Source organism: Crocuta crocuta, unplaced genomic scaffold (assembly GCF_008692635.1).
Source record: "Crocuta crocuta isolate KB4526 unplaced genomic scaffold, BGI_CrCroc_1.0 scaffold7, whole genome shotgun sequence".
NCBI lineage: Eukaryota > Metazoa > Chordata > Mammalia > Carnivora > Hyaenidae > Crocuta > Crocuta crocuta.
Genome location: NW_027531904.1, coordinates 836,285 through 845,307, shown reverse-complemented (window position 1 = coordinate 845,307; position 9,023 = coordinate 836,285). Strand labels below are relative to the sequence as shown.

Below are 9,023 nucleotides of genomic sequence, written 5' to 3'. Positions count from 1 at the left end.
AACAGAGGCACAGCAGGGCTGTACAGGTATGCTCTGCATGGCCGCCTCCCCCAGGCAGCCTCCCCAGACACCCCCCTCCTTCCTGCAGGGGCCATAACGCCTCGGGAACCCGTGGACCCCGCAGTGCTGACGGCCCTTCTCAGGAAACTGGTGAGCCTGAAAACGGGCAAGTCAGAGAAGGCTGAGGAGTTTTCATCCACAGCAGGGGTGCAGGCCACCAGGAGGCGGGATGCCCGAACCCTGAAGGATGCCAGAAAAGGGAGGATAAAAAAAAAAAAAACAATGCAAACCCCCCTTCTGGAGAGAACGGAGTCCCAGGGCCCCAAAGGCACTGCTATAGCAGCTAATCGCAACCTCGGGGAAGGTCTCCATCCACCGGAGAAGTGAGCCCCAGGCCCTGCTTCCGGAAGCCAGCAGACATCTGGGCACACGAGCTCTGAAAACAAGCCAGCCTTCCCGAAACCCCCGACCCACACCTTCAGGAGGGGCCTGCCTACTGCCACGTCCTGGGTCCCGGTGGGTTTCCGGTCCAGCCTGGCCTAGAACAACTCTAAACATGGTCGTTTTCAGCCAGCTAAACCCCGTCCACCTGAATCACCACCGTGTTTCTCTAAAATTCCATTTCCCATCCCCAGCAGTGAAGNCTCGTGCAGTCTTTCCCCCCAGAAAGGGAGAAGGTATTTCACATGTGCACACACGGGCACGCACACACGCACACACACATACCCGCACATACATACAGGCTTTTCCCTGATAGGCAAAATTCTTTGTTGAACTAGCTACGTCTAATTCTGCTGAACCCTTTTTTGAAAACGGAGAGAAAAGGAGCCACAAACACCAGGATATTTCGGCTACGGCTGGCTGGCTCTGAACATTTCAACTTTGAACTTGCACACGGCCGTCACCAAAAGAAGGCCAGAACTTGGCCAAGCCCAAAAAGACCACAGAAGGGTCAGACATCTAGAATGTCGTAGATCCAGGAGAGCAGAATATCAGAAATTAGAAGCTGAATATCCTTTAGGCTTTTTTTTTTTCAGGTTCCTGAACTTCTGATTTCTCTTTACTTTTGTCAACAGTTGCCTTAAAATTAGTTTTTTTTTTCAGATCAAAATGTTTCTATCCCGTGCCCCGTAGCAAGGAAAAAGCCCTCCTGAGGAAGAAGGGGTGACATTTGAAAGAGGCACCCAGAGGGTAGCAGAGGCGACTCTCCTGCAGTGATGTTCTGAGCGGATGTTCGACACACACAACTGCACCAGAGTTTCATAAATAATGTTTGTTTTGGTTTCAACATCTAAGACGAGAGAGCTTCCAGATCCTTCACGCCCCAGGCTGCAGCTGACCATTGTTCCACAGGATGCCAACATGCTGGATACAGATTTTACCTAAAAGAAAAGGAAGAACCAGTCAGTGCCCTCAGCAGAGGCCTGCATCCATTCTGACACTAACGGTCTCCATCCTGGAGGCCACACTTAACCCAACCACAGGACCTTTGAACATGCTATCTGGAAGGTAACTCCTCCCCTCCCTTCAGCTCCTCACTCAGGATCCTAGCTCCCCATGCAGACCCCCTAGTACAGAACTTCATTTCTCCTTGCATTCCTCCTTCCTAGCACTTCTACCAGTGTTTACGCCAGGACTCCACAAAATTTTTCTGCAGAAGTCCAGAGGGTAAATATTTTTGACTTTGTGGGCCCGACATTCTCTGTGGCAACTACTCAACTCTGCCCCTGTGGAGCAAAAACCTCTGTGGATAATAGGAAAATGCCTGAGGGGGTGCCCGGGTGGCTCAGTCGGTTGGGCATCCGGCTTCGACTCAGGTCATGATGTCACAGTTCATGGGTTCGAGCCCCACATCAGTCTCTGTGCTGACAGCTCAGAGCCTGGAGCCTGTCTTCGGATTCTGTGTCTCCCTCTCTCTCTGACCCTCCCCTGCTCACATTCTCTCTCTCTCAAAAATAAATAAAACATTAAAAAAAAAAAGGAAAATGCTTGAGCATGGCTGTGTTCCAAAAAACTTTATTGGTGGACTGACATTTGATTTGCATATCTTTACAGGTCATGAAATGGTAGCCGCCTTATAATTCTTTCTCAACCAGTAAAAATCACTCTTGGCTCACGAGCCATACACAAACAGGCAGACAGCCAGATTCAGCCCCTGGGCCATAGTTTGCGAATCCCTGGTTTATGCGATTATCAGGTTCAGGTCTGGCTCTTGCTTAGGCTGGGAGCTCCATGCAGGCAAGACCCCTGTGTGAGCTCACTCACCTTTAAAGCCCCAGCACCAAGCCCAGTGCCGGGCAGCGTAGGGGGCGCAAGAAACATGTGTGCAGTGAGAGAAAGAAAGCCTGGAAACTAAATCCACTCAAGACATCATCCAAAGAAACTCAGGAGAGGAGGGAAAATCTGTGAGGTCAGAGGCACCACTGTCCTCTGTTCATGTTTGATCATGGGCATCACAAAATCACATATATAATAATAGTGGGGATTTAAGAGAATTTACAAAATAATGAACCGCTTTTCATAATGTTACATGACCCCAATTATAAATATTATCATTCCCAGGTTATAACTATTTTCTAAAAGATACAAACATCCTACTTTTAGGAAATATACACTTAAGTATTTTCCGGAAAGGGACATGATATATGTAACTTACCTTCAAATGGTTCAGGGGGGTAAAAACTTCTGTGTGGACACACACAGAGCCATCATAAGGCAGCTGAGGCAAAACATTATACCAGGAAAATCTGGGTAAAGAGCATACTATTTTTGGTTTTACAACTTGTTTAAGTTTGAAATTATTTCTTAATAAAACTTCAAGAACAAAAAGGGGGAGCACCTGGGAGGCTCAGTTGGTAAAGCGTCGGACTTTGGCTCGGGTCATGATCTCACAGTTCGTGAGTTTCAGCCCCGTGTCGGGCTCTGTGCTGACAGTCCAGAGCCTGGAGCTTCAGATTCTGTGTCTCCCTCTCTCTCTGCCCCTCCCCAACTCACTTTCTCTCCTCTCTCTCAAAAACATTTTTTTAATTACAAAAAGAAGTCATGACTCTGTGCTTAGCAGCTGCAAGTCAGTCTGCCTTCTTCTGCTCCAGCCTGGCCTCCAGGGACCTCTTGCTGCAAACAGCCTCCTAATGGCCTTTGTTGCAGAGGCAAGATGCCAAGGACGGCACCTGGTACCCCCGCAGAAAGTTCACAGGTTTCTAATGAGAGTCCCACAGGAAGCCCCATCTACAAGAGGGCGGGAGGCGGGCACTTCTAGAATATGTGGCCATATTCCCAGAGCCCACATCTTTTGCAAACCTGAGAAACAGAGGGACGCAGCACACAAGCATGGCTGGGAGGAGTGGCCCCGGCCGCCCACGTGTCACAGGTGCCATTACCGCCTTACAAACAACCGGGAGGAAGGACAGCACCTGCCTCATGATAGGCGGACACCCAAAGGGTGTCACAGGAGTCCCCTGCAGTAAAGCAGGGACGCATGGAGACCCGGAACGTCAGCCGCAGCTGCCTGCCAGGCCAACCAAGTTCAAAGCACACAACCCAGCCCATGATTCAAACGCCTTTGGAAACATGGGACCACTTCAAAACCCGAGGGTTCTCTGTGCTCCAGTGAGCCATCCTTTCTTTCTTCTAATTGGCTTTTTTAAGGACAGAACTGGAAATGCATGTCCACGGAATGCATAACCTATGGTCACATAACCCACGGTCACAATGCAACTGCATCGATTTAAATGCAGTCTGTTTCCCAGAGGGAACCCCAATATTTCGCTGAGCTATGTCTAAACGGGAAAGACAAGTACCTGTGAAGAGATTATCAGGCACAGACAGAGAAGTCCTCAAAAAACACTAACCCGAACATGAAACTGGCCTTAAAATTCGTGTTCTTTCGAACTTATTGACCTATAAAGTTGTTTGTAACGTGTCGTCCAGGCGGAAAACTGTTCCGAAACAGCATGTGTAACACGGTCCTACTTCTACAAGAAAGAAAATTCACAGACATGTACTCACACACACTCTAGTGGTTACCGTTAAGCAGTGAGATTACAGTAATTTTATTTTTCCTTTCTCTTGCCTGTAATGGCTACAGCATCCATTACACCTGCAATGAGGAAAGTGTTACTCGGTCTTCCTATAGGGTCGGTCATCTCTGGGCCTGAGGACTAGAGCAGTCTTGTGTCTGGTGACCCAGCTCCAAGTCCACTCACATCCTGGTATTCTTTCAACCAGGAGCTACTTGAAGTTCAACAGACCGAAGGCTAGTGCCTGGTGATGAGGACAGCCTGTGGGAGGTGGCTAAAGTAGATTGTTACAGAGTAAACCCTGGGACGCATTGGAGGGGGTGGGGGGGCTCAGCTGGTTAAGTGTCTGACTCTTGATCTCAGCTAAGATCTTGATCGCAGGGTCATGAGTTCAAGCCCCATGCTGGGCATGGAGCCTACTTAAAAAAAAAAAAAAAGAATGAAAAGAATGGAAAAGGGCCATGTCTACACATTACAAAGCTTAAAAAGATAGTAAGAGAATGCTGTGAGCAACCTTAGGACAATAATTTGAAAACTTGGATGAAGTGGGAAAAAATCCCAGAAATACAACCCATTTCTTTTTTTTTTTTTAATTTTTTTAATGTTTTATTTATTTCTAGGAGAGAGAGAGAGAGAGACAGCGTGAGCAGGGGAGGGTCAGAGAGAGAGGGAGTCACAGACTCTGAAACAGGCTCCAGGCTCTGAGCTGGCAGTCAGCACAGAGCCTGACGCGGGACTCGATCCCACGAACCGCGAGATCATGACCTAAGCGAAAGTCGGACGCTTAACCAACTAAGCCACCCAGGCGCCCCAAATACAACCCATTTCAAAACTAACCCAAGAAGAAACAAAGTCTGTGTGGTCCTATCACTGATCAAAGAACTGAACATCAATAGTTTGTTGTTGTTGTTTTACTCTTTGCACAAAGAAAACATCAGGATCCAGTGAGTTTCAGCACGTTCTACTAAATGTTTAGCAAACAAATGATTCTAATGTGATACAAAGTGTTCCAGAGAAAAGGAAAATAAGGAACCCACCCTAACTTGCTTTATAAGGAAAACGTGTCTTACTAGTAAAACGTTACAAAGTAAGAAAGGGACAAAGGGATCCTGGTCACTCAGAAAACAAAGTCCTAAGTAACATCATCCAGGTAGACGTAGCGACGTGGGTGACAGGATAACACGATGGCGATCGAGCTCATTTTGTGGCACAGATGCAAAGCTTAAATTTAATATCAGAAAAATCTAACACAATGTGACCACCCTATCGGATGGAAGGTAACAAACGGTATGACTGACCCTCTCAACAGAGCTAGAAAAGGCATTAAAGTAAAATTTGACATTAGCAAACTAGGAACAGAGAGAACCTTCCCGGGAAAGAAATTCTACAAAACCCTACAGCATCCACCACTCCTAGTGGTCAGTGTGGAAAGCATAAGCTAAGGTCAAGAATAAGACAGAATGTCTGTTATCATCGCTTCTACCTAACAATGATTTAGAGGCAGGGGCGCCTGCATGGCTCAGTCGGTGAAGCATCTGACTCTTGATTTTGACTCGGGTCGTGATCTCACGGTTGTGGGATCAAGCCCCGCCTCAGGCTCCACACCTGTGGGGCCTGCTAAAGATTCTCTCTCCCTCTCCTTGTGCTGCTCCCCTGCTTGTGCTCACTCTCTCTCTCTCTCAGAAATAAATAAAAAATATTTTTAAAAAAAGGCTAAAAAAAGAGATCAAATGTTGAAGGATTTGGGAGGGGAAGGCCTCTTACTACTCCAGCTTGATATACCTGTACAGAAAACCCCCAAACCCCCCATTTGTGCTACCAGAATGAACCAGAGTATAACACGGCTGCTGGATTTTTTTTTTTAAAAATCAGTATTGAAAAAAAAAACAACAAAACTATTTCTAGACACCATAAACAAAAAGTGAAAAAAAATTATATTTTTAAAAAGGTATCTGAGACATGGTCACAAATCACGTGACAGTGGCTTGCAGAGGAAGCTCTCTTCGAAGCTGTCCCCCACAGCGACAGCAGCCCCGGAAGCAGAAACCCAGGCTACCCAGGTATGAGGACTGGGCCGTGGAACACAGGCGTTCATGAGGGCGGATGATCTGGGCCGGACGGCCAACACAGTGGGTTGGCCTGGAACTGGTGACGGAGAGACACCTCAGGCCTGAGGGTCCTAAGCTGATTCCTGTATTAAAAGTCACCATGTGCAGGGCACCTGGGTGGCTCGGTGGGTTAAGCGTCTGACTCTTGATATTGGCTCAGGTCATGATCTCACAGTTTGTGAGATCAAGCCCCGAGTGGGGCTCTGTGCTGACAGTGTGGGCCTGCTTGGGTTTCTCTCTCTCCCTCTGTCTCTCTGCCCCTCCCCTGCTCATGCGCTCTCTCTCTCAAAGTAAACAAAAGAATATTGTTTTAAAAACTCACCGTGTGTTGAGGGGCCCCATGTACTGCTGTGTCACATGAAGGTGGAGCCGCCCATTATGAAAGTGGCCCACGACACGACTCCAGAGAATGCACTGAGACCCAGTTTCTTAGAAGCTCTTGCCCTTGCAACAGACCAGGGAGCATACTCAGACTTCCAAAACGAAATAAATGTGGGGCGCCTGGGTGGCTCAGTTGGTTAAGCATCTGACTTCGGCTCAGGTCACAACCTCACAGTTTGTGGGTTGAGTCCCACGTCGGGCTCTGTGCTGACAGCTCAGGGCCTGGAGCCTGTTTCGGATTCTGTGTCTCCCTCCCTACCTGCACCTGCCCCACTCATGCTCTCTCTCTCTCTCTCTCTCTCAATCTCTCTCTCTCAAAAATAAATAAACATTAAAAATTAAAAAACAAAAACAAAAATAAACCTACCACGGGGTTCAATTTAATCATCTGCTTCTAGAAGCAAAATCACTATGCCAAAGAGATATTTGTCTCCCTATGTTTACTGCAGCATTATTTACGAAAGCCAAGACATGGAAACAACCAATGTGTCCATCGACAGGTGAACAGATAAAGAAAATGTAGTGTATATGTATATATACATATATATACATAATGGAATATCATTAGCATAAAAAAGAAGGAAATCCTGCCATTTGCAACAACATGGATGGACCCTGAGGGCATTATGCTAAGTGAAATATGCCAGACAGCAAAAGACAAACACTACATGATCCTACTCATATGTGGAATCTCAAAAACAAACAGACAAACAAAATCATAAGAAAAAGAGACCAGATTTTCAGTTACCAGAGGAGGACTGGGGGTAGGGGACTTGTGTGAACGGTCAAAAAGTACAAGCATCCAGTTGAGAGACAGTAAGTACTGGAAAGGCAATGCAGAACAGGATGGTGGTGGCTAACGCAGCCTTATGATGTGCCTGAAAACTGCTAACAAAGGACCAATGTCCACACAGCATGTACGGTCAGCCTAGAAGATGCATTTGCTCCATTGTTTGAAGAACTAAAACGAGCTGTGGAATTTTATCTGACAGCAGTTTCAATACTTAGCCTCTTTTCATGATACCAGACACAATCCCAATCCAGCAGTCTTTAAGCCACAATAATACTTGCGTCCATGAGCTCAAGAAAGGGCCCCTCTGGGGGCACCTGGGTGGCTCAATCAATCAAGCGTCTGACTCTTGGTTTCGGTTCAGGTAATGATGTCGCAGTTCACGGGTTTGAGCCCCACATCAGGCTCTGCGCTTAAGAGTGCAGAGCCTGCTTGGGATTCTCTCCTTCTCCTTCTCTCTCTGCCTCTCCCCCGCTCCCCCTCTCCTTCTCTATCTCAAACATTTTTTAAAAATGTTTAGAAAGGAAGAAAGGAAGAAAGGAAGAAAGGGAGAAAGGAAGAAAGAAAGGAAGAAAGAAAGAAAGAAAGAAAGAAAGAAAGAAAGAAAGAAAGAAAGAAAGAAAGAAAGAAAGAAAGAAAGGCCCCTTTTTCTACCTTACATTAAAGTACGAGCCTAAAGATAGGCTATCTAAACAGATTGATTGTTACATTTCTTTGTTAGGGTCTTTTCCTATTTAGTGAGATCTCAGGCTTCCGCAGCTATTTCAGTCACTAAGTACAGATAAGATTCTATTTAAGTGTCTCAGCATCAAAACAGCACATTGAGCCCCGTAAGCCCACAAGAGCTCCCTACCGCATATAATACCTCCAGGCCTACGGGACACGGCAGACCCTTTTCATTGTGACTAATAACGAGGACAGAGTTGTCTTCACGTTATGTTTTATTTCTGTGCGTTGAATGTGAGACAGATGAAATGGCTGAGCAATAAAGACCAGAACGATCAGGAATTTTCTTACGTGTATATTATGTGATGGTGTGGATGGATATCACTGACTGTTCTGATTCCACTCAAAGGGCCGCTATTTACCTAACATGCAAATATACAGCTAATGGTTTTGCTCTGCTACCTACTATAAGCAATCCATGCTTTAATGTTTGTGTATTCTTAATAAAATTTAGGTGTGATTTTTTTTTTAATGTTTACTTGAGAGAAAGAGAGAGAGAGAGAGAGCATGTGCATGAGTGGGGGAGGGGCAGAGAGCGAGGGAAGGAAGATCTGAAGCAGGATCCATTCTGACAGCAGAGGGCCTGACATGGGACCCAAACTCACAATCCATGAAATCATGGCCTGAGCCAAAGTCAGAGCTAAAGTTAAGTAACTGACTGAGCCACCTAGGCACCCCAAGAAAACAGCATTTTTTAAGTTAAAAATACACACATATATGTATCTAAAACACCTGGGAATATATGTAACATAAACTTATAAAACATTTATGGAGATATTTTTGAAAGTACTAAAAGGCTTTTTTTTTTAATATCTAAATAAATGGAAAGTCATCCCATATTCATGAACTGGAAGGATTCTTACCACGGGGCTGATTTCCCCCAAAACTGATGCATGGAGTCAAAATCCCAAACATCGTTTTGTTGCATCTGACAACTGATTTATAAAGAAGGGCCAAAAACAGCCCAGGCTGTGCTGGCAAAGAACAAGTCAGGAGAGG

General features: G+C 46.0%; 1 long non-coding RNA gene across 3 annotated transcripts in view; it reads right to left on the bottom strand.

Annotated features, from left to right (window-relative positions):
• Positions 1–1,057: 1,057 nt before the first annotated feature.
• Positions 1,058–9,023, bottom strand: part of LOC144240133 (uncharacterized) — a 145,304-nt gene continuing 137,338 nt past the window's right edge. For all 3 annotated transcript variants that reach the window (XR_013337607.1, XR_013337608.1, XR_013337610.1), the window contains one exon: positions 1,058–1,382. This is a non-coding gene — a long non-coding RNA (uncharacterized LOC144240133). The remainder of the gene's footprint in view (positions 1,383–9,023) is intronic.